The sequence below is a fragment of the Microtus oregoni genome, unplaced genomic scaffold, assembly GCF_018167655.1.
Source record: "Microtus oregoni isolate MIOR12 unplaced genomic scaffold, Mior012 000037F_ref0000500, whole genome shotgun sequence".
Taxonomy (NCBI): domain Eukaryota; kingdom Metazoa; phylum Chordata; class Mammalia; order Rodentia; family Cricetidae; genus Microtus; species Microtus oregoni.
The window spans coordinates 19,516,062-19,530,168 of record NW_024543096.1 but is presented as its reverse complement, the minus strand read 5'-3'; the positions used below and the strand labels follow the sequence as shown (position 1 = coordinate 19,530,168).

Sequence of the window (14,107 nt, the reverse complement as noted above, 5' to 3'; positions counted from 1 at the left end):
CACTGCTGTCACCGTGGGGACCTGTCGTGATTCATAATGTTTCCATACAGGTTTACCCCCTGCTTTCCGAAGAAATGTGGAATAATAGGAATGTTTTGTCGTTTGCGCAATTGCGTGTGTCTGCCAGTAGATGGCGGTAACACGTTGGGTGCTGCCAGCTTTTTTTTTTTTTTTTTTGCCTTCCAGGGCCGTTTTCTGATATATGTTGGGTACCATAGAGTGAATCTCAGAACAGGAAGCGGAGGCATAAGCAGAGAGGATTCTGGAAAGGTCCCTTTGTTTTCATGTCCACAGAGAACGCCAGATAAAAAAAAAAATTAAATTGAATTTGCAAATCCCTGTGGCCCAAGTCTGAAGAACTGCAGGGGGTGGCATGCTCCGTCCTAACCTTCTTGGAATGCTGGCCTTTGTTGAGCTGTGATTCCTAAGGCTCTCCATCAGGTAAGCTGACAACACATTCAATTATATGCCCGGCAGAATCTAGCTGCCGGGTCATCTTTTCATTTGAAAATCCTCTCTATGCTGCCATATTTGAGCCTAATGTTTAAATGTAAATTATTAGAACCAAAGGCATCACTTGATTTGTAAACTGCTTGCCAGTCCTTTATCTTTCAAAGGAAGCAGAGCTTCTGTCTGGAAATGGTGACTTACAATACAGACTGGAGGTTAAGGAGTGTGTGTGTGTGTGTGTGTGTGTGTGTGTTTGTGAAACAAGCAGATGTTTGGGGCTCATTTTATGGAGAGAACATCTGTTTTGTTAGACTTAATGCCAAGCTACTGGATTTCACAGCTACACATCACCTATATAAGTGTTCAGCATGTCCAGCATCTTTAAACTGTGATTGTGTAGTGATATTAGAACTATCTTTCCTGTGTTTTAGGGGTTTTTTTTGTCTGGCAGCTTTGGAAAGGCCATACATACAGGCAGTGGCAACAATGCAAAGGTGTTTGGCTATTTAGACATCATCATTTTCCTTCAAAATCTAGCAGCAAATAGGGAGGGGTTTACCAAGAGTAATATTAAAACACCTATGATTTGCTAAAAATACCCCCAAAGATTCCTATATGTTCTACAACCCTCTGTTTTGGTGTCTTTTCACGTCCCATAATCTTGATAGATGGCTACTGTTTGTGTTCTTCCTGGAACATTTTACGATTGGTTTTTATTATTAGCCCGATTACTACCAATTACCCCGAAAATCCATTTGAGACTGAATGAGAATAATTTCTATTGTGTAGAAGCTGTGGTTGTCACTAAAATATTTCACACCATACTCATAACGTTTCATTCAGCTGGCAATCACACCATTACCGTGGCACCAGAAAACCTCCAGGCAATAGTGGAAAGACAAGTTTTTAAGATTAGAAAGCTTTGCATATACATATGCGTGTGTGTGCAATTGTGTGTGTGTGTGTGTGTGTGTGTGTGTATACACATACAATGGATAGTGCAATGTCCCTTGTGAGGACAAAGATGAAGGCATTAGTGTTCGTGAGAATGTGCATGGAAATATTTCATCCCATCCATTCTGAACAGTGTGTGCCCTGCGAGAAATAAAGACCTGTGATTTCAACCCAGGCTTTGGTCTATGCTACACAAAGGGCTTAAAGAACCAGACCTGGAGGTACCTGAAGTATATTTTTCTCATCAGGACCTGAACAAACCAAGGGATCTTACTTAGTAATTTATGTTGAGTGGCAATAATACATCCCCTTAAACCATTTCAGAATAGTGTCTGCCTCAGAGAAAAGCCCTGGTCTCGCGTGTTTCAGAGAAACTCTGACTATAGGAAATAAAGAAAAGTGTTCTTTTGGAAAGGGTTTTCAGAAGGAAATGTTAATTGGCTCAGATGTAAGCATTGTACCATACACACCATGCCTTTCTGCAGGTGACTGGATGTGAGTAACTTTGTTCTTTGGAAATGCGGGCGCTGGTAGATTGGGCTGGGTTATATTCATGAATGGATGTTTGTATTTGGACCCTGAATGTTACCTTTGCTTTGTTTAGTTTCTAAAGTCACAGTGGTGCCTCAGTTGTTCATTTAGCTTAGTTGCTCACTTCTCTTAGTCGTTTGCCTCTTTTACTTCCTCTCCTATTCCTAAATGTGAAAAGCCCTTGTACACACATCTCTTCACCTTGCGAGACAGGCTCTTGGACGTCTTTGGAAAGGAAACGCTTTGATTCCATGCCATCCAAAACAAACTAGAGTATCTCATCCTTTACAAAAATGCAGTGGTGATTTCATTTCTACAATCCAGACACGTATTATTTTTTTTCCCATGTACTAGATTCAAGTACGTTCAGCTCTGAGCTGGAAATGGGAGCAGGGTTCAGGCTCCACTAACTAAGACTTTGTAGGCTCCAAAAGGACACCACCTACTACAGAAGTGCATATTCCTTGTCTCTCACAGTTGGGAAGTGGAGTCAAAGACCAAATCTAACTCATTCAGACTTCTTCCTGGTGATTTGGAACGATTTACATGGGTGGCATCCCTGGTTCTCCCAACTTGTATCTGACTATGGTTCTCTAAGAATAAGGGTAGAAAAACAGAGAAGGGGAGAGATTTTCGTGGTCCTTGGCCAGTTCCTTCTTTGGTAGAAACACCAAGGAGCGGATAGAGAAGTGGTGAGGAGGTTGGCAGGCAGAAACAGTTGCCCTGTTTCCTAAGAAAGCAAACTTCTGGAGTTTCTGTTACACTGTCAACAAGACAAGGATGAACCTACTTAGAAAACCCAAGAAAAGAAATAAGGTCTGCTCAGGGCTTGGTGCAGATGCTAGACTGTCATTGCCTCCTCTCCTCCTTCCTCTCTTCACCTGCCACCCCAGTGCCCACAGAAAGGAACAGGTATCGTTGCTATTATTAGTGCCAGTGATGAAATACCTTCTACTGCCTCAGGAAGGGAGGATGAAACCACAAGGAATTCTGTAGCTTAATAGTGGCAACTGGCGTCTTGTAAGAGGGCCAGGGCTGAACATCAGCAGGACAAATGTGTTATCCAAGGCATTGTCAGTTAGTGGTGACACTGCGGGTACTTTTCTGGAGAGTTCCTAGAACTCCTAGGAGATGGTTCTTCCTGTCCCTTGATGTCATTATGGACTGCGTTGTGTTTGTTTGTTTGTTTGCTTGCTTCCTTTCATCCTTTGGGCAAAATCAAATCCAAGGACTTTATTTCATTTTACTTGAATAGGGCTTGCTTTGCAGACAAAGGACCTCTGGGAGGATTCACACAGGCAGCCTATGTTTCATGACACATCACATTTTAAAAACAAGTAATTTCTGTGCTACTTTGATAAGCCGATTACAGCATCTAAACCTCAGAAAATGTCCTGAGTCACGAACTCTCTGGGCTTAAGGGTACAGTGAAAGGTGGGAAGGCAAAATGTGCCTGATGAAACTGTTGACAGGCTACAAGGGCCCTCCTTCTCCCCAAAGACTCCCTAAGTGCAGCTTCAGACTCCTGACAGCTGTGTGCTCCGGGGATCTCTGGGAGCTAGAGCTGGGGTGGCCTTTCAGCACCCCAGGCCTCCTAATCCTTCCCTTCAACCACCCTGGGCCTCTTTAAACTGACTCCGGTAACTGCCCTGTCAGCCTCATCTTCATGGCAGCCAGGATGACTTAATGGACTCAGGATAGCACAGAGCCGATGGATGGCCAAGAGCAGGGAGGCTTAGCAACTGGAGGGTAAGATTTCTCAGCAGGACCCACACTGAGCTGGCTGTTGCTAGTCATGTCTCTTGGCTCCGGCTTCTTCCTAGCTCCTGTGAGTTCTAAATTGCCAGGGTGAAGTTTATCTGAAACCATCTGTAACTGCAAGTAAGTAATGAGGTAATTTTTTTTTTTCCAAACAAAATGATCATCTGATGAGATAGTGGCCTTTCCTCCCCAGAGTGGCTGGGTGCATTGTTGTTTCTTCTTCTCTTCCACGCATAGAAACTTTGTGAACTTAGCTCTGTGCAATGTCTCACTTGTCATCTGAAGAGATATTCTTCATTCCTGCGCTTGTATAATGGGCCATGTTATTCAGTCTACAAATCAGAAAACAATTTGTTTTTCTGCTTTTAGGTTCCGTTTGATAAACTTCAGTTCGAGTTTGTCTTTACCCCCATTTGCATGTTATCCCGTGGGTGCTTTTCACAGGCAACCAGAATGCACCAAGATATCTGAATTCCTACCTGGTCACGTGTTCAGCAATTTGGGGAGGAGAAGCATCAGAAGGGCCTTTACTGCGTCTTGTGCCTCTGACTGGCAACTTTTATAGGTCGCCTTTCCCCAACAGTGTGTTTCACTTTGGGGTGAAGTTAGCATTTTCTTCGGTTGTGCTTTAACGTGATGGAACAAATGGTCATTGTAGCCACCAAGGTCAGGGCCAAAGAATCCTGATTTTCACTTTGTCAACTGTGCAGCAATAATAAAAGTTCTCTTGCTTGTAAGGCAGAGAAGTGCTTTGTTCTATGAACTGTCACCTCCGCTCTGGTTCTCCGGGTCTCTGAAGTTTCAGTTTTTGTCTGAATATATAATTAACCTCAGTAGAAGTCTCTAAAATTTAATATGAATACCTAATCAACTGGACACCTAAGTTTCAATGTGCCAACTATTGATAGATCTTTATTTTAGGTCCCTATCTCTTTCACTCTTTTTGAAGTTGAAGAAGTTTAAAGAAAGAAAATTCTGCCCAAAATATATGACTAAAGAAAACTTACAAAGAAAATATTCAAATGAGTTCAGATCAGCATGGATGTGACTATACCTGGGCATCTTCAAGGACTGCCAAAGTTCAAAAAAAGGTTTAAACGTCTCTTTTATTTCTATAATAATTGAATTAGGCTTTCATCCTTTTGAAGATTGCAAACAGGAAGTCCTTCATGTGATCCAGCTCCATGCTGGAGCTGAGTAAGAAAAATGATGGTGCCTACATTATTAAAGAGTGATTTAGTATTGTTTTAGTCAGTGGGTGAATTCAAAGACGGAAGTCACTCTTTAAATAACTTTGGCCGTTTTCTGCCCAAAAGTTCCCTTTAGGGACTTTTAATCTCCTGGTAGTCAGAATATTCTTTATTCTTGAGTTATGTAGAACATTTTGTACTTTCACTTTTCTGGGAGTTTGAGTTGAAGTAATTAATTAAATCCCAGTTCTTGCTCCTAAGTGGCATTGTGACTGACATGTTCTTGCAAAAGGTTCAAGGGTGCACACGATGTGGGCTTAAGTCTCTGAGAACTGGTCACTTGTTTGTTAGTTTTCTTTGGACTTCCCGATGTCTGTGTGTGACATTTACTTTTATGAAATTTCTTCTGTCTAACTTACAGTGTTCCAAAGTGTTCTAGGAAACCATGGTGGGAATGACCTTAGAAACTGAAGCCAAAGGAAAGGAATTCAAATGTCTGTACAGACAAAGTGGGTTTGAGGAATTAGTGAAGCTGTTCACTATGATCCCTGTGAGACTAGCGAGCCTGGAAGTTCCTGTCCAGTCACTCTAGAATGAGAGAACGCCATGTTCTGGTTAGGGAATCGTTGGATTGAGTGGTTTCTCTGAAAAGCAAAAAATCCTAGAGTTTAAAGAGAATTCCTCTCTCCTTATCGGTATCATCTTACGATAAAGAACCCAGTCAGCAGAAAACACCTACTGGAAGAATCTAGTGTTTTCTGTGTCATCCCTTTCCGCAATCCAACCAGGGTTTTTGCCAGGGACAAAACAAACCTGGTAGAGAAGAAACAATGGCCTGTATGTAGAAGCCACGCCGTGTTGACACTCAGACTCCTTTTGGGCAGCCGCAGCCCCTGCCCATTGCCCACTGTTGCTCCATCTCCTCCCGGATTTCTGCTTCTCCTAATGATGCTCCTACCACCATATCTCTTTCATGAGAGTCATGGCCACTCTTTCCCCCTTTGGTTGTTGTTGGTCCTTCCCACGCTGTTTACATCCCGCGCCTGGTGAGCTGGTTGGTGCCTTATAGTAAACCCGTTTCTACTCTGTGCTAAAGCTATTGAGATGTGTCTTTTAAAGCTTTAAATACAGGGAATGTGCTCGCCTTTTAGCTGTGTATTTTACAATGTCATTGCTAGTATTTATACACATCCTGAATAATATATAGTCCCAAAGTCCTAAAAGTATCTTTAATATTAGTAATTACTTAATTAATTTGTTAGTAACTATTTAGTTAAGGTAAATCACTCATATGTGTGTGTGTGTGTATGTATATATGTATGTGCGTGTGTATTACTAGAACTTGAATCTAGTGTCTCCCTCATGCTAAGCATGTGCTCTGCCACTTAGCCCCATTCCAGCCCAGGAAATTCTTGTGTTCTTCTGTACCATCAGCTTCCAAGGGCTGCACTAGGCTCTCCCACCAGTCTCTACCTGCTTATACCAAAAACTGATATAAATTAAATCAGTATAGGAGGCAAACACAAAAGGCGACTTCACCATCACTCTGTATGCTCTCGCACAGCCCAAGTAATACTGGGTTACAATTCATGTCTTTACGATGAGAATCTAGCCGGTAATGAAAAGTAAGAAAGAAAAAGCAAAGAAAGAAGGTATGGATTTGTGAGACCTCATTAGCTAAAATGTCAGCAACAGCAAGGAGTACCTTAAAGGAAAAAGATGCAGAAACATGCTGGGTGCCAGGGCCTTAGCCAGCACAGCCCCCAGCTGTGAATACTTCAGATGGAAGAGCAATGGTTGCCTGCTCCTTTGGCCAATTTGGTTGGATTTTCTGGGGTCAAGTCTAGGCTTCAAAGTATGTTTAAAAGCGCTGTAAACATGCTTGAAATATGCAGCCAGATTTTAATATCATTTTAATTAGAAGAAGGCAGGGAAAATTAAGTAAAGCTGAAGAAATGTGTGGCTTGAGAGAACTTAAAGAGAGCTGAACGCAATGACTTTCAAAACAATTTGGAGATGCTGATGACTGGGCATGTGTTATAGAAAGGCAGAGATTACTAAGGAAATAACAAACAATACACTTACATCTATTCCTATAAGGAAAATAATGGGAATAAATGAGTTGATATTTATTTCAGATAGACAAGTTCTTACCCTTACCTTTACTAGTTGACCTAACCTAAATGCTGGTTGTTGAATAGTTTTCAAAGTAGCTGTATAGACAGTTGTATACACAACAGGGAACTTTAACTCACTTGACCACAGATTCTCTGGCCTCATTATTCTGTTCTTTATGAATCTCTGCCTTGAGAATTAAGTCTTAAATAATCAGAAAGGAGTGGCTCTATTGACTGCGTTTTAACCATCCAGCTCCCAATGAGACACTTTGACATCCAAGGTTTTGAAACTGTAATTCTTGGAAGGTTTAGAAGAAAGTCAGGTTCTGTGGAACAACAAAAAAGTTAAAGTCAAACCACTTTGTTAAATTTCTTTTTTTTTCAGAAAGTGGTGTTTCCAAGAAGAGAGCAAGTTGATCTAATCGCTAAGTAGGTTAATAATTCAATGCCTTTCTAAAAAGGCATTCCGTTCTTCAGGTGACTCAGCTTTGCAGCTCCTTAAAGAGACACTTCCAGGTTAACACCTTAGGTGCTTCTCTCTGTTGGTTTGTCCCAGGCATCTCTAAGGGGACAGTACTCTCCCCTCTCTAGAGCAGTTTACATCCTGGTCTTTCTCCTACTGGGGTCCTCATTGTTCAACACTACTACTTAATGGGGCTACATAACCAGTCCCTAGCATTCTATCAATCAAGTTAGTAACGTGATGATATATAACAAAAGGTGTGCTGAGTCTTAGGTTGAGAATATCTATATTTTGACCCAGGTAGATGATGTTTCTGTGAGATGCACAAGTAATGCATTATCACAGTGTTCAAAGTCCGATTAATGATGGAAGTCTACTCCATGCTACTTGGATTTGCATGCTGGGACTGGATTACTGACTTTAGAAGGTGTCTCTTTCTATTACACACAAAATAATATAGTAGGGGCAATCTAGAGTGAAACTATAAGCAGTAAGTCAGTAAGGTATTAACAATAATGAAAGGCCAAAGAAGGGCCAACTTAAACTAGTTGTATAGTATAGAAAGTAAATTTGTTGTTCATTTACCCATACCCCTCTACCAACATGGTGTCAGCTACAAAAACGAATTTGATTTGGGTGGGCTGAGCCTTCCAACTTTATAGTCAATATCATTTCTACATTTTGAAAAAGAAAGTTCAGGAGTCAATGGAAAGTGGCAGAATGCATGCAAATCAGGATGTGACTATTTATGCAAACTGACATCGAAAAATCAAGGCGTATCACCAGAAGAAACAGGACAACCTCTTATGCACCTGTAAGGCACAATTTTTGCTTGGCACCTCGAAGCGATCTTAAATCATTGCAATATGCACTTCTTTAATGCAATGTAATGATGATGGTGTTAGACAATATGAGATCAATCTAATAAGAGGGAAAAGCTATTTTTTGACAGTCAACATCACACAAGAAAGCAATCAGGGAAGTTTTATGCACACAGAAATTATTACTGATTATTTTCTCAATTTCTTTCTTATTAAAAACCCTAAGCACTAAATATTTAAGAAACAAGAAGGGGCACTTGATGTGGGAACTTTCCACACTTTCCAATCAATTTTCTACAAATCTGAAATAGCTCTAAGAAAGAACCCATGAATTTTTAAAATGTGGAGTAGGGTGGGCACTTGAAAAATGAGTGACCGCAATGTCCCATTCAGAATTCAGTCAGAATTCTGAATCACCCACATCTTCTATGAGATACCTGGCACGTGGTAAAAACCCCACCTTCCTTCATTTCTGATCTTTTTAGGTTTCTCCCTAGGCTTCCTGCCTGCTCCAACCAGCTTCTTGCTCACTGGAGTCTTTGTCTTTAGAGGGGTGAAGACAGAGAGACCATCTCATGTCCTTGGCTCTCCTGAGAGCACTTTGCCATTGTAGCTACTATCTAAGACAAAATCTCACTTACCGGTGGCATGTTGGCTCTTCTTTGTCTGCCAAAGATGAACAGACTGGCATCTGTCCCGTCTTTCCATGCGGAGCCCTTCTTCTCTGGCTTTCCCACTGCAGTAAGTGGCATCATCCACACCTAAATCAGGCCAGCGCACAGAGTCTCTTTGCTCTATTTTAGTGTCCCTGCTATGCTCCATGACAAGAAAAAAAAGTTGCAGACTTTTTTGGTCCTTAATTCTGATCCTTGCAGAGATATGCCATTTTTACACTTTCTTTGGGTCAAAGGGTCATCTTTTAAGGGGATTTAACCAAGTCATTATTAATATTTCACTGAAAAGTAGACTTAATGTTTTATAAGTTTTCTTTTTTTTTAAAAAAAAAACCTGGCATTTGTATAAAGTTCCTGAGAAGAGGATTTGATAAGATAATTTCATGAAAAATCATTTCTACAGAATTGGATCTTCATTGGCAGATAATCAATGCCTACATCTAGAAAGCATTCAAAACTGTGTTTTCCAAAAGGCTTTCATAGTATTTATTCACCAACAAGCAGATTTAAGTAGAGATAAAGAGGACCCTGGCAAGTACCCAGTTCACCAAAATCATCTCAAAACCACCACACACACACCCTTTACTAGGATAGCACTCTTGTCTCAGGAGAATGTTTTGCAGCAGGGTTCAGTGACCTCTGTTGAGAATACCAGTTAATGCTGTATTCGCTAGCTCTAATATCAAAAGGGATGGACACAGACCTAGTGTTTTCTTGGGTAAAAGGGACCATCCAAATTAAAGTCAATGTCCTCTCTCTTCCTTTTTATCTGACTATAGACACTAAGTACCTGAGCTCTTGGGTCCTTAGTATATATCCTAGCAAGTGAGTGCAGAGAATAGCCTAACAGTCTAGAACATAGGTTGCTTGAATCATAGCCTATGTATGTTCTCAACTCCCCTAACCCCTGCATTGATCTCCTTAAATGTTGTCTTAGGGGTGGGGCGTGAGGCAGGGGTATCTATTCTGTCATTCTGCTTGGCCTTCTGTGTACCACCACTAGGTGATCTGGCCCTGGGATGTGAGAACCATGTACTGTCAGGACATTCTTGTCAGTGAAGGCCTCCTTATGTGCGTGGCCTTGGCTTGATCAAGAATCACACAGCACACAATTCGCAACTTCTCAAACCATTCTTCTCAAACCATCCTGTTCCTAAGCAGGGTTTACCACTTGCACCGATCTGAAGGAAATGATCAAAGCCTTGCCACTTGGGAGTAGAGAAAACCCCCCTCTTCTATATCACAAACCTCAAAATGGTGGCTGAATGGTGGTGGGGTGGTTGGCATTGCCATCTCAAAGTGACGCAAACAAGTTGTACCTCCAGATCCCAGATCCAAAGTTTCCTCAGGTTGCCAAGCAGAAAAGGCAATCGACTCCCAGCAGTCCGTTGTGAAAACAGTGTGCTGTCACTTTGATTACAGTCAGTAAACAGTCTGTGTTTGCCTGGAAAGAAGCTGCCTAAAGCACACAGTACCAGGAACAGTAGAGGAAAGACAGCTAAGGGCAACTCCCAAGGCTGTCAATACGGCTGATGTTATGGGTGGGTGTAAGGATGGAGGACTGGCTGTTTGTATGAATATACAGTTTGCTTTTTTGGCCAATTTATTTCAGCACAGAAAGCTTCCCATAATTCTGCTGTGTTCAGATTTAAATGTGGGTTTTGCTCCCTTGCACGCACACCCAGAATGTCTGCTGAGGGCAAAGTCATTTTGTCCACTCGAGTATTTCTTCATACAAAAATCTTATGCCCTAAGGACAAAAGCAACACACTGATGGGAAGGAAGAGAAAACTGTCAATCTAGAGGGAAAGACACTCTTTTTTCACACTTCTCAGAACAGGAGATTTCTGCAGTAATGCCTTTTTTTCATGTGCACTTAGCATGTTCTATGTGATGCTCCGGGAACAAGGGATGGATAGAGGTTTGCAGGAGGGTGATGAAGCAGGAGACAGTTTCTTACAAGGCAGCCATTCGCCAGTGGAAATGGAACAAGGCCCACACATGCGCCTTTACATTTTCTAGATGCTAACGCAAAAATCGAAAAAGGAGGAAAAGTCAAAATAATTTTTATGGATGATATGTTTTATTTAAGGCCACGAAGCAGTATATTATTATTATTATTATTTTAAAATTTGGCACCATAATTCCAGTGCTGAATCTTTTTATGTGATCGGTGGATGTATACTAAACAGACATCTTCAGAATTCAAGTTAGGCAATTGTGTTCGGTGGGTATTTATTTATTGAACCGTTTTCTGGTTACTGTAAGCATCACTGAGCCTTCTCCTCAAGGAATCTGTTAGCACCTGAGAAAGACACCTTCACAGGCAAACAGGAGATGACCTTTTAATCAATGTAGGAATCCAAACACAGTCTGAGTGTCCTCTGAGAGGCCAAAGGAAGGCACAGATGACTTTTGATTTGGATTCAGTGTGCTATGCCCCCCAAGGCAGGACTCGAACCAAGCAGAATGAGAGTATTAGAAAGCCCAAACCCGACTCGAGGAGCTTTTGGGAGAAGGGAAAGTAGATCACTTTTACTGGTGAAGCAGATGGGCTAAGGCTTTCAGAGAAGCTGGTCATTTGTCTAAATAGAAGTTCATTGATCTCAGTGGGAAGTGTGCACTCCTCAGCTTGCTTTATTGTGAAGAGAATCTAGTAAACTTAGCCTGGCTATGGTTTTATCTTTGGGGTACACAGGGTTGTAATGTGTGTTTTGTCTGGATTGAATAGGACTACATAATGAGAGCATCCTGAACCTGGAGGGAATGGCCTTGTTATTGTCATATGTCCTTTTCCTGTTTTGTCACCCTGATGGATGGACAAACTGCCTTATTTACTTAACCAACTCTACCTCAGCGCACACTTCCTTTCCCCCCTGGTGTTGTTATAAAATGTCTGCATACTTTCAAAAGCTTGGGGTGAATTGCCCAAAACTAACTCTAAATGCAAAGCCATGAAATGTTTTTAAGGAAAATAATTTCAATATGTAGTGATTCAAATAAAATCCATTGAGCACTCAGCTTGTGCCATTTGCATTGTTCCAAAAACATGGGATGGATGGCGAACTGAGTGGTTTCCCGAAAAGAGCAAATAGTCCAGTTATTTTTATTTTTTTGGTTGGGGGGAAATACATGCCACTTCAGTGGGCAGAAAAGGAGTATTTGGCATTACAAATTAGGTATGGCTCACATGCTAAGGGGATAGAGCCTTTGGAGAGGGTGGGAACTGAGGGAATTGATGAGGTGAGCGATTCTCTTTAACGCAGCACATTTTGGTCAGTATTGAAGTGAGTACCCCGGTTTTCAGCTTCCTAAGGGAGACACATTCAGGGAAACACAGCCTGTATCCCTACAGGTAGGAAGGGCAGCCAGAAGCTGGTTTGGAGGCAGCATGAGAGCTTCCTACATTTTCTATGCAGCTGCTGTAGTGTTCTGTGCAGAGCGATGTGATTAAATTTCTGTTCTCCCCAGATCGCTCTGGCTGGTAGGACTAAAATAGGCTGTATGGCAATCAGGCTGGAGGCAGGGAGACAGAGAGCTCGGTGGCTTCGGTGAAGCACCGCCATCAATCACTTCAAGGCTTCAGGTTTGGTGGAATCACACTGCGGGGCATTAAGTAGATAAGTGAGACAGAGGAAACTATGATTATCCTCTCGGAGAAGTCATTAAAGCGAGAGACACATTACGTATACGCACAGAACATTTTGTGTGTGTGTTTCTCGTTTTAAACAATACAAACAAAGTATCGCTGGCTGTGTGGATGCATGTCTGTAACCCCAGAACTCGTGGGGAAGAGGCAGGAGAATCAAACGTTCAAGGTCATCCTCAGCTGAACTAGACAGAAGCCTGTGCTCTGTGAGATCATTTCTCCAAGCAACCGTGTGTACCCCTGTCCAAATTTGTATTCTGGGTTTGTGGGGTCTTTGTTCCTCTTTTTTCCCTGCTTTTACACCATGGTCCCCTTTCCTTGCTTTGTCTCCTTTCTTGTGCCACCGATTCAATAAATGAAGCACTGTCATGGGACCTGTGATTTCCGCCCGACAGTGCCGTCGCCAGTTGCGTGCGTGCTAGCAATGCAGAACAGGCCTCACCCAGCTCAGCTGCTGCAGCAGCTTTGGGGTGGGGCTGGGAGCGCTGTGTTTTAACAAGCAGTTCTCTAGGTGATTCTGATGCTATGTCGTAAGTGCCCTGCTATCAGCTAGATGAGAGGAACTAGGTGGCCAGAAAGGGCCTTTCCAATCCCTAGTTGTTCTACTGATAAATCCAATATTTACTTTTGGTATAACATTAAGGAATAATACTCGAGGAAAAAATGGGTTATTCTCAAGAAGTGCAGATTCATGCTTAAGAATCAGTCATTTTTGTTTTTCAATACAGAGTTTCTCTATGTAGTACTGGCTGTCCTGGAGCTTGTTCTGTAGACCAGGTTGGTCTCAAACTCAGAGATTCATCTGCCTCCACCTCCCAAGTGGTAGGATTAAAGACCTATGCCACCACTGCCAGCAAAAATAAATAAAGCTTTTAAAGGAAATACTTAGATGAATTTAAGTTTTAATTATTATATATCACTTTTTAACCCATGGTATAAACTGATGGGTTTGTTATTGTTGTTGATAATGCTATTGGTTTTTTTTTGGGGGGGGGTTGTCTTTTTCTTTTTTTTTTGCTATTGTTGGTTTCTAGATCACAATCAATAGAAAGGTCAAGACAGGGAGAGTCTTTTACATATGTACCTGATATACCACAAGCTAGGACTCATGGGTTAATGAGCTGCTCTTTTAGGATGTACATTTAGTTGTGATTCTCCTGACTACAGCAAGCTGGGAGCAAAGCAGGAAATAAAATTCTATACGACTAAAAGAAGCTTCAGCTTTTAAGTGACCACAGACCACCATGAAGGGAGTCAAGTGTGCTCCAAGGCGAATGGCAGGGACACCGGCGGCCAGCTGTGTGGCTGACTGCCTAGGCGCTGCTCAGGAGTTCACGTCCCGTCATCTCGAGAGGTCATTTGGCCTTTTAAAGCCATCTTCGTGATAACCATCTCAAGGCTCAGAATCAACTGAGCAGGTGCAGATGGAGCCGTTACCTGGTTACAGAAGGAGAATAGGTGTGTCCCTTCCTCATGCAAACACTGCTCAGGAGTCCT

The 14,107-nt window shown here is 42.0% G+C and overlaps 1 protein-coding gene across 8 annotated transcripts in view; it reads left to right on the top strand.

Annotated features, from left to right (window-relative positions):
• Positions 1 to 234: 234 nt before the first annotated feature.
• The window catches only part of Scn3a (sodium voltage-gated channel alpha subunit 3), a 107,788-nt gene continuing 93,915 nt past the window's right edge, over positions 235 to 14,107 (top strand). For all 8 annotated transcript variants that reach the window (XM_041631660.1, XM_041631658.1, XM_041631656.1 and 5 more), the window contains exon 1: positions 235 to 441. The gene's annotated coding sequence lies outside the window, so the exon portion shown is untranslated. The remainder of the gene's footprint in view (positions 442 to 14,107) is intronic.